General features: G+C 44.6%; 1 long non-coding RNA gene across 1 annotated transcript; it reads left to right on the forward strand.

Annotated features, from left to right (window-relative positions):
• Positions 1-7,203: 7,203 nt before the first annotated feature.
• Positions 7,204-19,204, forward strand: LOC149123078 (uncharacterized). The gene is made up of 3 exons (XR_016217563.1): positions 7,204-7,253; positions 13,444-13,527; positions 14,714-19,204. It is a non-coding gene; the product is annotated as an uncharacterized LOC149123078 (long non-coding RNA).
• Positions 19,205-20,196: the final 992 nt, after the last annotated feature.

The raw sequence follows: 20,196 nt of genomic DNA on the forward strand, positions 1-20,196 counted from the left end.
GGACCAGATTTGAACTATGAGCCGTTTGGGAACTACTGGAACTCCAAATGATGTAGGCAATGAATTCTTAAATTTTTAACCCAGATTCTTGTCTCCTGAAGAGATAGAAATACTAAGCAGAGACTGGCACATTGCAGAGAGAAATAAAGTTTATTTGGCAGTGGGGAATAAAGATACATCCACAAGCAAGGGTGGGGGGGCTGCCCTACACAGAGAAATAGACAATATGGGCCAAAGAGTTGCCCATGAACACGAGAGAATGGAAAAGCCCAACACAGTACCTGCGGTTAGGAAGTTCTGTCCAAGAATAGGAGGGCAGAAGGGTAGAAAATTACATTCAGTGCCAAAAATACAGGTGCAGTACCCCCAAGCAAGGTCCAAGGTGGAAATAGAGCTCTCTTGTCTCTCACCTCCTTTTATTTCCTATGTGCCCAGATCCTGGATACAACAGATGCATCCATGGGAAAGACGGGTGCTTTGATTGACAAGTAGGAGGGGCATGGGGCAGGGCAGCGGCTTGTGACTTCTGGTTCCACAGAACTAGCTAGCTGCCTGCCTATTTATACCAAATCGCAAGTGCTCGTGACAGTGAAAGTAAGACCAGCAAAGAGAAAGGCAAAGGATTTATTTCAAGACCAGCCTGTAGGTGAACTTTGGCAGACCCCTACCAGTGTTTTTTCCATGGATGGAAGGAAAACAGCTGCTGACGTCATCCAAGTCTACAGGAGCATTCTGTTGCCTGGATCTAGCCTGAGGCCCCATCACAACAGGCCTCAGAATACCAAAGTGAGCATGAACAGACTCCATATGGAGAACCCACACAGGAAATATTCCATTGGATGGCCTATGACTGTGGACTCCTTGGTGAAGAAAGCATACAAACAGGTCACGGAGAAAAAAGGAGAGAAGCTCTGAGGGAGGAAAGGAAACGCCATCTTTTCCCCCCAAACCCAGCTGGAAGGAGGGTTTAGCATAGGCAACTCAGAGAAACTGATGCTTGTTTATTTGTTTTTTAAGAGTTTTTATTTATTTATCCGAAAGGCAGAGAGAGAGAGAGAGACAGAGACAGAGACAGAGAGCTAGCGATCTTCCATCCTCTGGTTCACTTCCCAAATGGCCTCAATGGCTGAAGCTGGGCTGGTCAGAAGCCAGGAGCTTCTTCCAGGTCTCCCACATGGTGTGTGGCAAGGGCCCTAGGCACCTGGGCCATCTGCTGCTGCTTTCCCAGGCACATTAGCAGGGAGCTGAATCAGAACTGGAGCAGCTGGGACTCAAACTGGTGCCCATATGCAATGCCCATGCTGCAGGTGGCAGCTTTATACACTATGCCACAACACTGGCCCTGATGTTTTCTTTTTTAATACTTTATTTATTTATTTATTTGAGAGGTAGAGTTAAAGATAAAGTGGGAGAAACAGAGAGAGAGGTCTTCCATCCACTGGTTCGCTCCCCAAATGTCCGCAAAGGCCAGAGCTGGGTCAATCCGAAGCCAGGTGCTTACTACTGGTCTCCCACGTAGGTGCAGGGGCCCAAGCATTTGGGCCATCTTCTACTGCTTTTGTGGGCCGCAGGAGGTAGCTGAATCAGAAGAGGAGCAGCCGGGACACAAACTGGTGCCCACACAGGATGCCGACCCTGCAGGCAGAGGTTTAGCTCACTATGCTACAGTGCCAGCCCCAGATGTTTGTTCTTGACAGTGGGAGTTTGATTCCTGCAGGAGACAGCTAAGCCACATGATAGATTGTGCCATGTTGAGATAGTACTGTACTCAGTTGGGCAGGCCAATGGATGCATGAGTGTTTCATGCCATACACATATCAGCTCTGTGCCCATAATCATTCTCAGAAATAGGAGAAGACCAAGGCGTACTTGCCCTCCAGGGATGTCCTCTGACTTTACCAGCTGATATTTATAAAAGAGTTTACAGTGCTTATATAAGTACTGAATTGCATTATTCTCCCACAGAGCTTTCATGGACAAGATAAAAGATAGGGATTCTCTCTTTGCCTACCAGAGCCTTTCCCAGCCCTTTCTCCTTTTGTCTGCCCCATCTATAAACTATAAGGTATCTGCCCTGAGATCCTAGAGATAGCCTTTCCCATTAGGACCCATTATTATTCATCTTCTATGGAAAGAACTCACTTTAGGTCCAAATCCCCTACAAGCTAAGGGAGTGACCCGTCAAACCTAGCACAGTGTGGCAATGATCTCATTATCTAGTGGTGGTGTCATTTAAAGAAATGCTTCATTCACTACAGGGACAGAGAGGTCTGGGATAGAGGCTGTGGTTTGCATTTGAGTGGGGCTCTTACTGCCTGCAACAATGACTCGTAATTCTGCCTTTCCTTTTCCCACCCAGTACCTCCCAATTCTGTATCCACACGATCTCTAAAACCCCATGCAAAACAATAGAGCCCTCAATTTAGAAACTGATTCTGGTTACAGGGAGCTAAGCCAACATCTAAACACCCCCTGACTTTTCACAGCACTTACTCCTTGTGTCATGGTTTGGCACTTGAGTATATTCAATTTAGCATGTAATTATATCCCTGCTCTCTCATCTTTTTCTTAGGTTGCTTGTTTTGTTCTAATAACATAGTAAATCCATGGACAGCAGGGACCACATGCCTCGCACAGTGTTGGGCCTAACAACAGACATGCAATAAACACCCATTGAGCTGAAAGGAGTGGAATGAGCTCCAGATTCACCTTCCAATCTGCCATGCGGTTGATAGAAGAAAAAGACAAAATCAACATCACATTCAGCTTTTCCTGTCTCTTCGATGCTGGGAAAGTCATGAGCTTCCTCACTGGTATTCTGATGGGAAAGGCATGGTATTCCTGAGGCTTCAGCGTGGGCACATCCTGAGGGAGCGTCTTCTAATGGTGTGAGGCTGGGTGTATAGTGACCATGACTCATTGTCAAGTCTATGTGGGGACCCCGGCTGGCTCTAAACTCATGTGAAAACTATTTCCACTGCATACTGCTCCTTCCCACACTGAACCTTCCTGGGCCACCCTCTTTCCATAAGCATCTGTACCACGCCCTGAATCTCACTGCTAAGTGTGGTCCTCGGACAATCAGCATCAGTACCACCAGAGGGCCTATTAGATATGCAGAAAGCTGTACTGCATCTCAGATTTAATGAATCAAAGTTGTACTGCATCTCAGATTCAATGAATAAGACAAATCACCAGGTGAGTCAATGAACAGTAAACCCAGAGAAACTCTTGTCAACCATGTTCCTTAAGAAGACAGATGCTCTTAGTTAAAGCTGCATAACAATCCAGAATATTCTGGACACTTCTCCTGGGCTCTACATGATGTTTTCTTCCCCAAGAGGAGAAGTTCCACAAAGCAACAATAGCTCAAGTTATCTCCAAGCCACCAACAGGCACAGCGCTCAAAAGAAACTAGACCAGAAAAAAAAAAAAAAAAAAAAAAAAAAAAACAGAAGGCAGGCAGCTGCCAGTAGGAGTTGAAATGAACAGTGAAAACCTCTCCAAATGGCCTGATCTGTCACTCTGTCTGCTGCCACATGTGTAGCAGAATCCTTAGCTCAATGTTCACCTTGCATGCTGCAATGGGCCCTACAGCAGGTTCAGGATGCAGTCCAATGAAAGTCCAAAACCTTGACAAGCAACACATGGTGGCTCACAGTCTGGAAAAATGTGTAGAAGTCAGTACAGTGGTTCCAGTTTCTTGGCACAAACTCTGATGCTCAGGTTTGGACAAAACTATTAAAGTCTGATGCCATGTAGCATTTGTTTTCCCCTCCCCTCACACCTGGGAAAACTGTACAATTTCAAGGTCCAGTTCCAGTCTTCTTCCTTCCCTGATCTCTCCAAACTACCCAGGAAAAATCCACTAATACAATGGCGCTCAACAATTTCATGGAGATTTTTCCTCGACAAGGCTGTAAATTCCTGGAGTGAGGAATTCACATCTTAGATTATATTGCACACCCAATCCATTCCCCTGTATATTACAGACTTATTAATCACTCACTATGTGCTCAAAGGTCCTCACACACTCTGAACTGGCGTGACCAGCTGACAAATCCTCTTTTGGAAAGGACTTTGGCGCACCCCATTAGCTTGGATTCTCCTCTTACTTCCTAAGAGCTCAGCACCCTCCATACCTACATTATTCCAGCGTGGCTGTGAACTGGGTGGGCTCCGTCATCCCTGCAGAAGTTCTTCGGGAAAAGCCCCAGAGACACCTAAATTTCAGAGCTATATGGAGAATGCAGGTGTTGGGCTAAGAGAAGGTCCTCAGAGTGACAAATGGCAAGGGATGCTTACCCCAGGGAACCAGACCAAACAATCCATTACTTTTCTGTGCCTCCTGTAGAGTACTGAGTTATTATATCACAATAAGATTGACAAGGGAGGATTGGGAGAAAATGACACTCATGATAATAATTGAAGATATTATTGTTATAAAACAAATCATAGTTCTAAGCTCTACTGGGAAAATAGCTGTACATCATAGTCCCTGGTCTGTGGTACCGTGACTGGAAGAAGACAACAGGAGACAATGACCACAGGCATTGAATTAATGTTGCCTCCAGGAATATTATTAAAGTCCAAAGAGATAAAGCTTTTGTTACCAAGAGTATCTGTTTTACTAGATCATCAGGTATCCTTCCAATATTTGTGCTATCTCTCCCAAAGTAGATGAACTTAGCTTTATATAGACAAGATTTTAAAAATAAAATCACTGGGGGTCCGGCGCTGTGGTGCAGCAGATTAAAGCCCTGGTCTGAGGCACTGGTTCTAGTCCCAGCTGCTCCTCTTCCAATCCAGCTCTGCTATGGCCTGGAATAGCAGTAGAAGATGGCCCAAGTCCTTGGGCCCCTGCACCCACGTGGGAGACCTTGAGGAAGCTCCTGGCTCCTGGCTTTGAATCAGCACATCTCCGGCCATTGCAGCCATCTGGGAAGTGAACTAGCAGATGGAAGACCTCTCTCTCTGTCTCTATCTCTCTCTGTAACTCTGTCTTTCAAATAAATAAAATAAATCTTAAAAAAAAAGTCATTGGGGTTGGTGTTTGGCCCAGAAGTTAAGACACTGGCTAAATTGTCCATGTCTCACATTGGAGTACCTGGGTTTGATACCTGGCTCTGGCTCTTGACTCCAGCTTCCTGCTACCTCCAGACCTTAGAAGGTAGCAATGATGGCTCAAGTGATGGGTTCCTGTCACCCATACAGGAAATCTGAATTTAGTTCCTGGATCCCATTCTGGCCAACCCAAACCAATATGCGCATTTGGAGACCGAATCAGTGCATGGGAGCTCTCACTTTCTCTCTTCCTTCCTCTCACTCTGTGTGTGTGTGTATATAGGTGTGTGTGGTCCTCTATGTATATCAGGTAAATTAATTAGATAATTAATTTTGAAACTCATTAAATAACTTTAAATACACAACCACTGAAGAATGTGGGCAGGGATGGAGAATGCCATCCATGACTCTCCACTGCCATGTTGGGCATGAAGAAGTTAGAGCCTGCTTCTCAGGGGTGTTGAGGTTCACAGGCCCAGGGAACACTGCTCACCGTAAAGTCTCCAGAATAGAGTCCCTTGGCTCTGGCAGTGCACAATCCACATCCTATGTATAGATCCCCTTCTATTTCAAATGATCATTTCTCATTTCCAGTGCATTCAGAAACATAGCTGGCAGGCTTGTACACAGGGAATCTTGGAACAGGTATTGAATCTCAAAACAAACAGATTTAAATGCTCTTCTTTTACAATGTGAATATATCTTTTAAGATTTTATCTATTTATTTGAGCAGTAGAGTTACAGACAGAGAGAGGGAGAGACAGAGAGAAAAGTCTTCCATCCGCTGTTTCACTCCCCAGATGGCCCCAATGTCTGGAGCTGGGTCGATCCAAAGCCAGAAGCCAGGAGCTTTTTCTAGGTATCCTGTATGGGTACAGGGGTCCAAGCACTTGAGCTATCTTCCACTGCCTTCTCAGGCCACAGCAGAAAGCTGGGTTGGAAGAGGAGGAGCTGGGACTTGAACTGGTGCCCATATGGGATGCCAGTGCTGCAGGTGGAGGCTTAGCCCACTATGCCACAGCGCCAGCCCCATGAATGTATCTTATACAAGTAGGGACCCTCAGGAATTATTAAACCCTTGTCTCAAGAAGAGGATTTTATGCTTATTAAAATAACTGTGCATCTTTCCTTTACAAAACAAGGAAAATAATACTCTATCCAATTCAAAATAATCCTAAAAGGAAATTGTTTGACATATTCTTGTATCTTCCCTTTCTTGTGCTAGATAATACTTCTTGAATGCTGACACCCTCTCCCATACCATCCTCCATTAAAATTAGAGAAGAGCTCAATGGAGCCTAGGTTTTGAGAATCCCAGTAACTGGTCGTGGTTCTCATCTTGCCCACAAGCACTTTGTTAGACACTGGAGCCTTAAAACGCATTCTCCCTCCTCCACTCATTTCTCATTAAAAGGAGAACACCCAGCCACTGACTTGTGAAAGTCTGTGATCTAACACATATTTGTAGCAAATATTTGCTGACTTTTCATCAACTTTCTCTCCATGGCCTAATTAATGATAGCCACACCTGTTACTCAGACTGAAGAAATGAATGAAGTAGCCTTGTGTAGAGGCAGTCAATGCCATCTCAAAAAGCAAGAAGAGGGAATCTAAATTTCTGAAAGAAGTTGGAAAATATCATGATTGCTATGAAAAAGGGAGTGAAAGATTTACTACTTTCCTTTTTCCCTTTCAAAAGAACTCAATGGTCATCATGTGCTTAAATGAGAACAAAGACTCCTGGGGAAGAGGTAAAGGTAAATATTTGAAATAACGTGTCACTGCTTTTCACATAATAGGGCTGCAGTCTTTGAAATCTGACAACCTTCGTATCTACAGGTTGGTTGGTTGGTTCTTATTTGCTCTTGGGAGGCAAGTCTCTTTTCAGCAGTCAGCCACCAAAGCATTCGGCAAATACAAGGGCACTGCAGGGCACTCTGCCAGCATGACCTCAGAAATATTTACACACAGCAGTCCAGACTATGATATAATTCAGTTTCTATACTGCTATACTTTCTGCCAGTTAATATCCCAATGTTTCCCTCAAGGGTGTGGTAAGTGTTGGTTTAAGATAGAAAAAGTGAAGACAAATATTAGTGAGCTACATAAAGGTACGACTTTCCATGAGAGCATTGTTTCTCCGCACCGATACCTGGAACGCATCACCAGGGATGCTGACTTCATTGGTGGTAAGTGCAGCTTGGGCAACGGGATTTGCTGACAGCCCCCTCTCCACGGAGAAGCTGTTACTGAGAAGCGAGAAGCTATGATTGAGAAAGGTTGTTAGAGAATTACCAGAATGGTTGAAGTCCTATTTGGAATATGACTAAAACTGACCTGATGAACACCATGCATTGCATTAAAAGCTGGACCTGCAGAGGCATGAGGAGGGAAATACATTATAAAGGGATAAATAACTGAAGAAGAAATGCCCTTACACCCCAGGCTGGAATCTAGAGCAGGAGGAAAAAACACACAGGCAACAACAAAAAAGTGAAGCTTTCTTGTACAGCCCTGGAGGCCCAGGGTCAGGAGAGACGATCAGGGGCCAAATGGAGCTTGCCAGCAGATCACGGATCATGAGTCAGGTTGCTGGGCAGCTCTGCACGGAGGCAACACTTGGGAATCACTTTTACTCCTCCCTTCCTCCCCTGCCCCTTTGACCCGGGGGTACAGTCCTGAGACATGCCAGGCTTCCAGTGCGAGGTCCCTCTGCTGTGGGAGATATCCACACTGAGGGCCTGTGGCACTCAGATCCGTTGCCAGAGCCTGGATAAAGGTGAGCAGGGAGCTGCAAGTTGACGGAGGGATGTCAGGGTCACCTCCCGGTAAGCAGCCTCAGCTTCCTGGGGCTTAGGAGTACCCTTTCCTCTTCCGTCCCCTTAGGGACAGGGCCTCCAGAGGTCCCTAAACTCCTTTCCTCACACAGGCGGGCAGGGCTGGGCTCTACCCACATGACTATGGTGGAAAAGCGATGAGTCCTCTATGCTGACCGCTTATCCTCACTTCTTATGGAAGGAAAGAGCTTGGATTCCAGTGAAAGGCAGTTGAAGTCCTAGGAAAAGTTTGAGAGCATAGAAGCAGAGGAGGGAAAAGGCAACTTCTTTGTGTTCCTAACATCATAAAGAAAGAAGACAGCAAGGAGCAGGGCACTGCTGTGGAATAGACACCTGTAGGAGCACACCAACTATCACTAAAGGAAGAATCAAAGGAAGTGTTGCTATTAACGGTCTTCTAGGATCTCAAGGTTTTCTGGGATAGGTAACAAATTGACAAAGGTGTGCGTGTTTGTGTGTGTGCATGTGTGCGTGTGTGTGAATACTTTACCACTGACACTTAATGCCCAGGACATAATTAAGATATATAGGCGGCCGGCGCCGCGGCTCACTAGGCTAATCCTCCGCCTAGCGGCGCCGGCACACCGGGTTCTAGTCCCGGTCAGGGCGCCGGATTCTGTCCCGGTTGCCCCTCTTCCAGGCCAGCTCTCTGCTGTGGCCCGGGAGTGCAGTGGAGGATGGCCCAGGTGCTTGGGCCCTGCACCCCATGGGAGACCAGGAAAAGCACCTGGCTCCTGGCTCCTGCCATCGGATCAGCGCGGTGCACCGGCCGCAGCGCGCAGGCCGCGGCGGCCATTGGAGGGTGAACCAACGGCAAAGGAAGACCTTTCTCTCTGTCTCTCTCTCTCACTGTCCACTCTGCCTGTCAAAAAAAAAAAAAAAAAAAAAAAAAAAAAGATATATAGGCATTCGGAGCTGGCTGAAAAGCTCATGAGAGTATTTCAGGCATGGAAAGCCAAGACACTCTGGCAAAAGATCTCTGCGAGTGAGATCCCAGTGGAAAGAACAGGCCATCAAAGAAGGAGGTACCTTTCTCTGAAGGGAGGAGAGAACCTCCACTTTGACTATGAGCTTGTCTAAACAAGATAAGAATCAGAGAACTCAGAGGGCTTCCATAGCCTTGGAAACTCATGACTGGAGCATAGGGAGATTACTGATGCCATAGACAGGAGTGTCAATTGGTAAAGTCAACAACAGGAGTCACTGTGCACTTACTCCTCATGTAGGATCTCTATCCTTAATGTGCTGTACATTGAGATTTAATGCTATAACGAGTACTCAAACAATATATTTCACTTTGTGTTTCTATAGGGGTGCAAACTGTTGAAATCCTTACTTAATGCATACTAAACTGATCCTCTGTAAAAAAAAAAAAAAAAAAAAGAAATTATCAATTCCCAACTTGACTCTCACTGGGATTAAACATGACAATAGGTCTGCTCTGATTTCATCATCATTTTAAAAAATCATCTATTATTTTTCACTTTATGTTTCTGTGTGGGAGCAAACTGTTGAAATCCATACTTAATGTATACTAAGCTGATCTTCTGTATATTAAGATAATCGAAAATGAATCTTGATGTGAATGGAAGGGGAGAGGGAGTGGGAAAGGGGAGGGTTGTGGGTGGGAGGAACGGTACGGGGGGAAAGCCATTGTAATCCATAAGTCGTACTTTGGAAATTTATATGCATTAAATAAAAGTTTAAAAAAAAAAAAAAAGAAAACCAAAAAAAAAAAAAAAAAAAGATATATTGTCATACACATGCACAGACATGCACAAGCATACACGTGTGTAACTGTGTGGTAGTCACCAGAAGAACTACTGGAGAATAAAGCAAAATGGTAAAGGTAAAGATAAAAAGGTCAAGAGAAGATATAAAATAGAACACAGACATGTATTTAGCCTAAGTGGTTAAGACATCTACATCCCACATCAGAATGCTGAGTTTAGTGTCTGGCTCCAGATCCTGGCTCCAATTTCTCACCAATGCAAACCCTGGGAGGAGTTTCTGCCACTGACATAGGAGACTTGAATTGAGTTCCTGGATCCTGGTTTCAGCCTCAGCTGATGGGGAGTGAACCACCGGATGAGAGCTCTCTTGTGCTCACTGGTACGCGCGCTCTCTCTCTGTCTTATAGCTCCCTGACTCTCAAATAAAAGTACATAAAATAACATAAAATAGAACATCTCTCTCTCTCTCTCTTTCTATATATATATATATATATATACACACACACACACATACATATGGTGGATTTATATTCAGATTATAGAAAGATTCCTACATTAAGCATTTTTGAAAAAGACAAAAAATAAAAATGACAAAAGATTTGAATATATATATATATATTCTCAGAATTGTTTATCATCAAAGAAATGCAAATTAAAACCACAATGAGATACCTCTACACACCCACAATAATGGTTAAAATTAAAAAGCTTAAAAGTTCAAAACATTACTTAAGATCCCGCAATTCCTTTCCTCGGTATTTGCCCAAAGTGAATGAAAACACATGTCTACCAAGTAGTGTGTATAAAAATGTTGCTGCAACTTCATCCATGACAGCCAAAACCTGAAAGCAACATGATGCTCATCAACGGGAAAACACATGAATAAGTCGTGATGCGGTGATACGATAGAATACGACTCAACCTCCCCCCCAAATTAGCAAACTACTGATACCGGCAAGACCACAGACAAACCTGAAAGACAGAATGTTGAAGGCAGTGTGAGGAAGCCAGGTGTGAAAGAGTCTATGATGTAAGATCCTATTGATGCGAGTTTCAAGAATAGACAAGTAGACAAAGCTAATTTGGGGGTATAAAATCAGAGCAGAGGGGCAGGCACGGTAGGACAGCAGGTGGACCACACTCGGGATACTCACACCCAATATCAGAGTGACAGCTGGATCACTGGTGTCCCTGCTTTCAATCCAATGCCCTAATAATGAGCCCAGGAAGCAGCTGCTTATGGCTCAAGTGCTTAGGAGACCAGGACGGAGTTCTTCAGTCTTGGCTTTGGCATGGCCCAGACCTGGCTGTTGAAGCCACTTGGGGAACAAACCAAACAGAAAAATTGCTCCCTCTGCCTCTTCCTCTCCTTCACTCTGCCTTTTAAATAAATTTGGGGGTGAGGCCAGGCGTTCAGTTGGGAAGGGATATGAGGCAATTGTCTAGGCTGGTTGGAAATGTTCTATGGAAATGTTTTATGCCTTAATTAGAATGCTTAACTTTGTCAAAAATTGAGGCCAGTATTACAGCATGGCAGGTAAAGCTGTCGCCTACAACACTGGCACTCAGTTCAATTTCTGGCTGCTCCACTTCCGATTCAGCTCCCTGCTAATTGTCTAGGAAAAGAAGCAAATGGTTCAAGTGCTTGGGCCCCTGCACTCACATGAGAGACCTGGAGGAAGCTCCTGGCTCCTGGCTTTGGCCTGGTCCTACCCTGGCTGCTACAGCCACTGGGAGTGAACCAACAAATGGAAGATCTCTTCACCACCTCAACCCCGTAACTCTTTCAAATAACTAAATATTTTTAAAAATAAATTTTCCAGGCCAGCGCTGCGGCTCAATAGGCTAATCCTCCACCTGCGGCACCAGTACTCCAGGTTCTAATCCTGGTTGGGGCGCCGATTCTGTCCCGGTTGCTCCTCTTCCAGTCCAGCTCTCTGCTGTGGCCAGGGAGTGCAGTGGAGGATGGCCCAAGTGCTTGGGCCCTGCACCCCATGGGAGACCAGGAGGAAGCACCTGGCTCCTGGCTTCGGATTGGCGCAGCGCACAGGCCGTGGCGGCCATTTGGGGGGTGAACCAATGGAAGGAAGTCCTTTCTCTCTGTCTCTCACTGTCTAACTCTGCCTGTCAACAAAGAAATTTTTTTCCCAAAAATTCAGGTTTGTGTATTTCATTGTATTACATTTAGGTATTATAATGTTTTGCATCTCAAAGAAATTTTTTTTTTACAAAAATCCTCTCACTTTTCTGTTCAGCTATTGAAATTCTAGTGGGGTTTCTTCATGATTGAAAATGATTTTAAAAACTACAGCTATTCAAATGACTAATAAATCAGCCAAGAATTCAGAATAACTTAAGTTCTGTGAAGGAATTGAGACAATCTTTGTTTTGCTGATATGCTATGGACTCAGGGACCAGAATGAAGTGACAAGTATAGTCACATTTAAGGAGGAATGACAACAATTCCTGAGTTTTCAGAATAAATTCAGAGCTCTAGGTAAGAGGCTGATGGAGACAAGTGCAGGCAATCTGGGCACGTGAAGGGAGCCTCTACTGGCATACTCTGTTCCTGCAGCCAGCCTCCAGCCCAGGCGTCTGTGGCAGCAGTGTATTCTAAAACGTAATGTGAAAGAACTTTGGAATTCTGGACAAAAAATTTTCACTTAAAAAAGTGAATGATTGGGGCCGGCGCCGCGGCTCACTAGGCTAATCCTCCACCTGCAGCGCCAGCACTCCGGGCTCTAGTCCCGGTCAGGGCGCCGGATTCTGTCCCGGTTGTCCCTCTTCCAGTCCAGCTCTCTGCTGTGGCCCGGGAGTGCAGTGGAGGATGGCCCAAGTGCTTGGGCACTGCACCCCATGGGAGACCAGGAGGAAGCACCTGGCTCCTGCCATCGGATCAACGCGGTGGGCTGGCCGCAGCGTGCCAGCAGCTGCGGCCATTGGAGGGTGAACCAACAGCAAAGGAGGACCTTTCTCTCTGTCTCTTTCTCTCACTATCCACTCTGCCTGTCAAAAAAAAAGTGAATGATTGGGGTAGAAGTTAAGCAAATTTATGAATAATATGGACTAAAAATCTGATATGTGGAGGCTTAAATCCTAGCTCTGTGGTCCAGAGGTTGCCTAGCAGGTAGGAATGTTGATAAGAGAACCCCTGGCCCATGTTGGAGTGCCTGGGTGGATACCTGGCTCTGTCTCTCACTCTAGTTTCCTCCTAATTCTGGGAGCAGCAGGTGATGGATAAACTAGTTGGGTCCATGCCACTGAACAGGGGACCTGAATTAAGTTCCCAGCTCCCAGTTGTGGCCTGGTCCTGCCCCAGACCTTGTGAGCTTTGGGGGAATGAACCAATGATGAGAGCAAGTTCTCTCTTTCTCCCTACTCAAATAAGAACACATTTTAAAAAATAATCCTTAGCTCTACCTTGTAGCTGTGTGACCCTATGCAAATTTCTCAACCTAGCTAGGTTTTGAAATGGGAGCAGTGATAACAATTTCTCACAAGGATGTTGCAAAGACTAAATGTGAAGATATATCTACGGTACTTGGCGAAACTACTGGTAGATAATAATGTTTTGGTAAATGGTAGCCCTTATTTATGACATTATATTTCAATTCTCAGAAATGAAAAGGAAGTTAGGGATACAATTTTATCAATGTAACCAATGTCTTTATCCCAAAGAATTTTTTAACTGACTGTGCTTTCTGTGTCACATACTTATAGCAGTCAAATGTTTAGACAAGAAAATCATTCCAAGTCCATGTGATAAAAGTATCCTCTTATAATTTATAACAGATCTTTTTCTTAATTAGGGACTATTCTCTGACACCTTCACAAGCCTGTTGACTGAAATGCCCCATCCAAAGGAGCTGGTCATGAGAAGCAGGGAATGGCAGGTACTACAGGGAAGTCTGGTGGGCAGCTACCCCTCACCTCTGTGGTTTGTTTGGAGATGCAATTAGCTGCAGTTAGTTCTTTCAAAGCAAGGAGAGTCCTAGGGATCTTTGATGAAGCCTGGTTCATTCCCTGGAATATGGGAATTCCCTGGCTCACGTGGCAGCCATTGGATGTGACCCGCCCTTGGGAGGGGGCGTGACCCTGGCATGGCAGCACCCATGGCCAAGAGCAATTCCTGGTGAGCATCAGCTGAGAGCCACAGCTGTGACACTCCCAGCACCCGGGCAGTGAATGCTCAGTTCTGAGGTGAGATGTGCAGGCTCACAGCCCGGCCACGCCCCGGAATCTGAGCCTCTCCCTGAGACTGACACTGGCTCAATGGCTGGATTGCCAAAGCTGTTGACTTACATAGAAAACCTAGTTGTTCTAAAGTATCTTTTGTTTCTGTTCTTGTTACAGTAGTTAGCTTGTCTGAGATTCCCTGGAAGATTGGAATTTCTACTCCCTAAACAATGTCAGTCTTTATACATGGATCAATAGTACTGTTTAGAATGATCAGAAGGGCAATTCCATATCTGAAAATGTATTTATGCATCCAGAGAGGATCCATAGTTTGCTTCTTCTTGTTTGATATTGACTGGTTAAGACTCCCTAAATTGAGAAACTATGATCCCAGATTTTGGATTTTTAAATTAAAGCACTATTGGGGGGCCGGCCCCCTGGCTCACTTGGTTAATCCTCTCCCTGTGGCGCCGGCATTGCATGTGGGTGCCGGGTTCTAGTCCCAGTTGCTCCTCTTCCCATCCAGCTCTCTGCTGTGGCCCGGGAGGGCAGTGGGAGGATGGCCCAAGTGCTTGGGCCTCTGCACCTGCATGGGAGACCAGGAGAAGCACCTTGCTCCTGGCTTCAGATCGGTGCAGCGCCGGTGATAGTGGCCACTTGGGGAGCGAACCAACGGAAGGAAGATCTTTCTCTCTGTCTCTCTCTCACTGTCTATAACTGTACCTGGCAAATAAATAAATAATAATTTAAAAATTAAAGCACTATTTGTTGATACAGCTGAGAGTGATTGTGTGTGTGAGAGAGAGAAAGAGTGGGTTGAATTTACTGCCATCATGGGCAAAATATACTAGTTTCTGCTCCTGCACTAAAATTTAACAAATCCATCTTTCTGTAATCCTGAAGGCATAGGGTCATGTGGAGCCAGTGGAAGCAAGCCTGTGAAGGTGGTTAACTGGATCCTCGGCCAGAGGGTGTCCGGCACAGCTTGTCCATCTCTGGTATGTAGCAGAAGCGCCCAAGCAGGAAGGCAGAGGGTTGTTTTGTCCCAGAGAACAGTTGCTGTGGAATTTCTGTGGTTAGATATTTGGGGGAGAACTGATAAAGTGAAGAAATAGGAAGGGCAAGGTAAAGAAATAAGGAAAAAATAGATTACCTAGAGAGAGATGGAGAGAGCTAAAGAATGAAATTTACTGCCACCATGGGAAAAACATACTAGTTTCTGCTCCTGCACTAAAATTTAACAAATCTATCTTTCTGTAATGCATTTTCCCTCTTCTTTGGTCAACAATATCCAGATAAATTTTAACGCAGATGAAGAAAAGGGGAAGTGGCATAGAACTATTCCTCTTATTATTATAGTCTCTGCCCCACATGTAATCAGAATTTGATGAGATGTGAAAATAAGGGTGGTTGGCCAGCGCCATGGCTCAATAGGCTAATCCTCCACCTGCGGCACCGGCACACCGGGTTCTAGTCCCAGTCAGGACACTGGATTCTGTCCCGGTTGCTCCTCTTCCAGTCCAGCTCTCTGCTGTGGCCAGGGAGTGCAGTGGAGGATGGCCCAAGTCCTTGGGCCCTGCACCCACATGGGAGACCAGGAGGAAGCACCTGGCTCCTGGCTTCAGATCAGCCCAGTGTGCTGGCCGCGGCAGCCGTTGGAGGGTGAACCAACGGCAAAGGAAGACCTTTCTCTCTGTCTCTCTCTCTCACTGTCCACTCTGCCTGTCAAAAAAAAAAAAAAGAAGAAGGGTGGTGATGGTGGTGATGGTGGTGGTGAAAGTAGAAGAGGAGGAAAACAGGAGGAGGAAATGAGGGAGATTAACAACGAGAACCCCAGTCAGTGTAGGAAACAGGGGATGCCTGTCCCATAACTCCATAAACTTGCTCCCCATGGCCTTCTCTACTGGAAAAGTTCCTAAACTTTGCAGATCTCTGCTGAAAAACTGAAGAAATGAATACTGGAAGGGAAAGTATCAGGTTTAGTAAAAAGAACATGATGCCTGGAGACAGGTTTGTTTCAAGTCACATCTTGGTAAGATATCACCTGCTTTGTTTTGGTTCTCTCTTCACTCTCCTCAAGCCTTCTCTATGCAATGGAGCCCTGAGAATCCATCAATAGGAATGACAGTGCTACACCAACATAATACCAAATTGTGTTTGAAACAATGTATTTTTGTGGTCAGTTCTTCAAACCAAGACAAAAATCCAGAAACTCTGTACGCAGTTTTGTTGTATACCACTTAAAAGGGGCATTTTAAATTTTTCCATCTCTGAGTTAGTGAAATTATGCTACTAGCTTAAACACTAAGAAATGATGAACAGGCAAACTTTGCACTTCGCGGAATGCAGGCACTATCCTTACATTTTATATCAATAAAACCCAACCTCATTTGGAAACCACAGTAAAATACATAATCATTTTATTTTTAAGATTGATTTTATTTAATTGAAAGGCAGAGTGGAGAGAGAGGGGAGAGAGACAGAGAGAGAGAGAGATCTTGTGTCTGCTGGTTCACTCCCCAAATGGCCGCAATAGCCAGGGCTGAGCCAGATCAAAGCCAGGAGCTTCATGTGGGTCTCACACATGGGTGCCCAAGCACTTGGATCATCTTCTGCTGCTTCCCCAGGCACATTAGCAGAGAGCTGGATCAGAAGTGGAGCAGCCAGGACTCAAACTGGCACATACATGGGATGCTGTTGAGACAGGTGGTGGCTTAACCTGCTTTGCCACAATGGCAACCCCAAGCTTTCACTTTAAAAAATATAACATCTTGGCCGGCGCCGCGGCTCAATAGGTTAATCCTCTGCCTGCGGTGCCGGCACACCAGGTTCTAGTCCTAGTCAGGGTGCTGGATTCTGTCCCGGTTGATTTTCTTCCAGTCCAGCTCTCTGCTGTGGCCCAGGAGGGCAGTGGAGGATGGCCCAAGTCCTTAGGCCCTGCACCTGCATGGGAGACCAGGAGAAACACCTGGCTCCTGGCTTCAGATCAGCGCAGTGCGCCAGCTGCAGCACACTGGCCACAGGGGCCATTGAGGGGTGAACCAATGGAAAAAGGAAGACCTTTCTCTCTGTCTCTCTCTCTCTCTCACTGTCCACTCTGCCTTTCAAATATCTATATATATATAACATCTTAATGCTCCTAATGATAACTGTGAAAATACAGGATACTATTATCCTCCACCTAAACTACTTTTGAATCACCACAAAAAGATCAGCTTTTGTCATTGCGACAAATGTACATGATTATTTCAACTGCTTCATAATTGGTCAACTTCCATGAACTGTAAGATCCTATTTCTGACTACCTGAGATATCTAGGATTTTATTGTTGTCATTGATCTCTAGCGAGAAACTGAATCCAAACAGGTAGACAGAACCCCATTTTCACTTGTCTTTCAACTGCATTTTCCCCTTTGTTGGACTTTGAACATCCCCGTGGGAAGTAAACAGTTTCTCTCTGCGTCCAGGAGTACATAGACACATATGTCCTAAACTCCTCCATCTCACTCTTTGCTTATGCACTCACTGCTTCTCCCAGATCCAGAATGCAGTACTCACGTGCTGACGTAGAAAATGGTTAATCCAGAAACTGTCTCAGTCTTCCCACCCTTCCCTTGATTCACTGGATATTTTTGGAAGACCTTTAGGAGGTTGTGTCTCCACAAAGACAACATCCAGATGATGAATATTATCAGAATGAAAAAGGAAAAAGTATTGCTCACATGGATTCATTGTAAAACAAGAAGGACATCTGGATACCATAAGGTCAATTTCTCACTTGCCGAAAAAATGTCTCTTGGTTTTTCTGTTGCAGAAGCATAAACCAACACATGCTGTTAAAGGCCATTTACACGTAAGAGCAACATTCTCTTTTCTAGATCTACGCCTGGCTTGTGTTTTAAGTGAAATGTTAACAAGAACTGAAGGTTTGGTATACTCACTGCAGAAAATTCAGAGAAATAGTAAGTCATGGGCACTATATTTTTAAACTCATACCATACAATCTTTTCAACACTTTTTAGAAAGATTTTTTTAAAGACAGAATGATAGACAGAGGTGGGGAGAGACAGAGACAGTGAAAGAGAGATCTTCCATCACCTGGCTCACTCGCAAATGCCCACAACAGCTGGGACTAGGCCAAAGCCAGCACCCAGGTCTCCCAGAAAATGAGATCATCAGCTGCTACCTCCCAGGTGCATTATCAGGAAGCTGGATTGGAAACAAAAGGTGGATTCAACCCCAGGCACTCTGGTACAGGATAAGGGCATCCCGAGAGGAGGTTTAACCCACTGTACCGCAACTCCTGTCCCCACAGTTACTCTGAATCACAAAGGGGTACTTCTTTCCAGGTGGACTAGATTCTAGGAATGTTTTATCTCCAAGCCTTCTGAATTAGAATAAAAGAAAGGAAACATCTGAGATTCCAAGTAACCTGAAAAATCCATTTGCATGACAAGATAAACTCTGTTCTTTTTCAGTCAATGCCTGTGACTTATTGTTTGAGGACTCCTAGGAGTCATTTTCTTCCTAAGAGGCTTCCTTGTTTCAGATCAGCATATTTTACAGTTAGGTCAGGTCTGATGAGACCACCCTTGGAGTTATTCCACTTGTAGTTATTGCCTGTGGGAATAAGGATTAGCAAAGAGCAAGCCCTGTCCTGCTTGCCTGAGGATGCTCAAGCCATTGCCTGAATTTGACGTGCTCCCCTACCTCCAATTCCCACCCTACTGAAACAGTTTTGAATCTTACTCAAATACCATATCCTCTTTAGAGTTCTCTCAAACTCCACAGGTGGAATGAATTGCTCTTATTTCTGTATTCACTGTACCATATTAGTTGTTGCTCTATTTTGCACCTATGTATTTTTATTATAGCTGCTAATTTCAAATATTTATTCCCTTTACTCCAAAAGAAATTCACAAATGTTTCTTTTAAAAAAAATAAAATATTCCTACAGTTTGTTTTGAATCTCCCTTGTTCTTTTTTTTTTTTTTTAAAGATTTAGTTATTTATTTGAAAGTCCGAGTTACACAGAGAGAGAAGGAAAGGCAGAGAGAGAGGTCTTCTATCTGTTGGTTCACTCCCCAGATGGGTGCAACGGCCGGAGCTGTGCCAAACCAAAGCCAGGAGTGAGGAACTTCTTCCAAGTCTCCCACACAGGTGCAGGGGCCCACGCACTTGGGTCTTCTTCCACTGCTTTCCCAGGCCACAGCAGAGAGCTGGATCGGAAGTGAAGCAGCCAGGACTGGAACTGGTGCCCATATGAGAAGCTGGCATTGGAGGTGGCGGCCTTACCCACTACTCCACAGCGCCAGCCCCTACAAATGCTCCTGAGTATTCTAGAAAAACAGGACAGACAGAACTACAGTTTGAACCATGTTATTTTGGCTTTAATATCTATGCTATATTTTGTTCAATAAAATTACAAAAAAAAAAAAAAAAAACTTCTGATCTTCCACCTCAGTTCCAGAATTTCCCAAGGAAATGCTCTTTTTTTTTTCATGTATCCTGAGTTTCCTTAGTTATCTTGCTTAGCAGAGACTTTGCAGAGACCAAACGGGTATGTCTTTGTTTCTAAGGGTTGCCCATAGCTCAGGGAAATCAAAGAGGAATTTGTCCATACATCCCAGAAAGTCAAACAAAGGTGAAACTCTAACCCAGAAGGCTAGCAACTTAGAGATGTTCATTTTATTTTTAGTTTTCTGGCTATAGCAGAGAAAATGCCTCACACCCAGCACCTTCCACAGTGAACTCGCCCTACAGGTGTTAAACAGACTCTTGTCTCAAAATCAGCTCTTCATAAAGGCACTCTCTAATCAAACTAGCAGAAACAGCACACAGAAGATAAACACACTATAAAAAGACGTGGATGATGTCTTCTCACGAACTTTAAAAAACACAGAAAAAGGAGCAGAGACACACCTGCCACCCTTTCCCCATCTCCTCCCATCCCATTATTCTTGCTTTTCCAAGAACTTTCCACAAATAAACAACTAATTGGCTCATATTTCTAAAAATGAAGATTCAAACAAAATTTTCCATGGAATTGATCCATGTGACATTTTGTTTTGATATGTGTGACTGCTGGGCCCTAAGACAGTTTTAGGATAATTTCCAAAAAAAAAACAAGAATCAGGAATCTGTTTCCCAAGCTAACCTGCTCATCCCAATTTTGTAGGATAACTAAGAACAGAAAGGCAAGGAATGAGTCAATGCTTGAGCCCATTCAGGAAAAACCCAGATATCATGCACTGTTTAGAATTACTCAAATATTTGTAATAAGTAGCCTTGGGCAAGGACCTGAGGAAAAGGCACAAGAGACATAAGATCCTTTGTTACCTTCTAGCACAGGCTGTCTTCAGAACCAACTCAAGGAACACTGCCAA

Source organism: Oryctolagus cuniculus, chromosome 12, assembly GCF_051225735.1.
Source record: "Oryctolagus cuniculus isolate XC-2025 breed Fujian yellow rabbit chromosome 12, ASM5122573v1, whole genome shotgun sequence".
In the NCBI taxonomy this organism is placed as follows: domain Eukaryota; kingdom Metazoa; phylum Chordata; class Mammalia; order Lagomorpha; family Leporidae; genus Oryctolagus; species Oryctolagus cuniculus.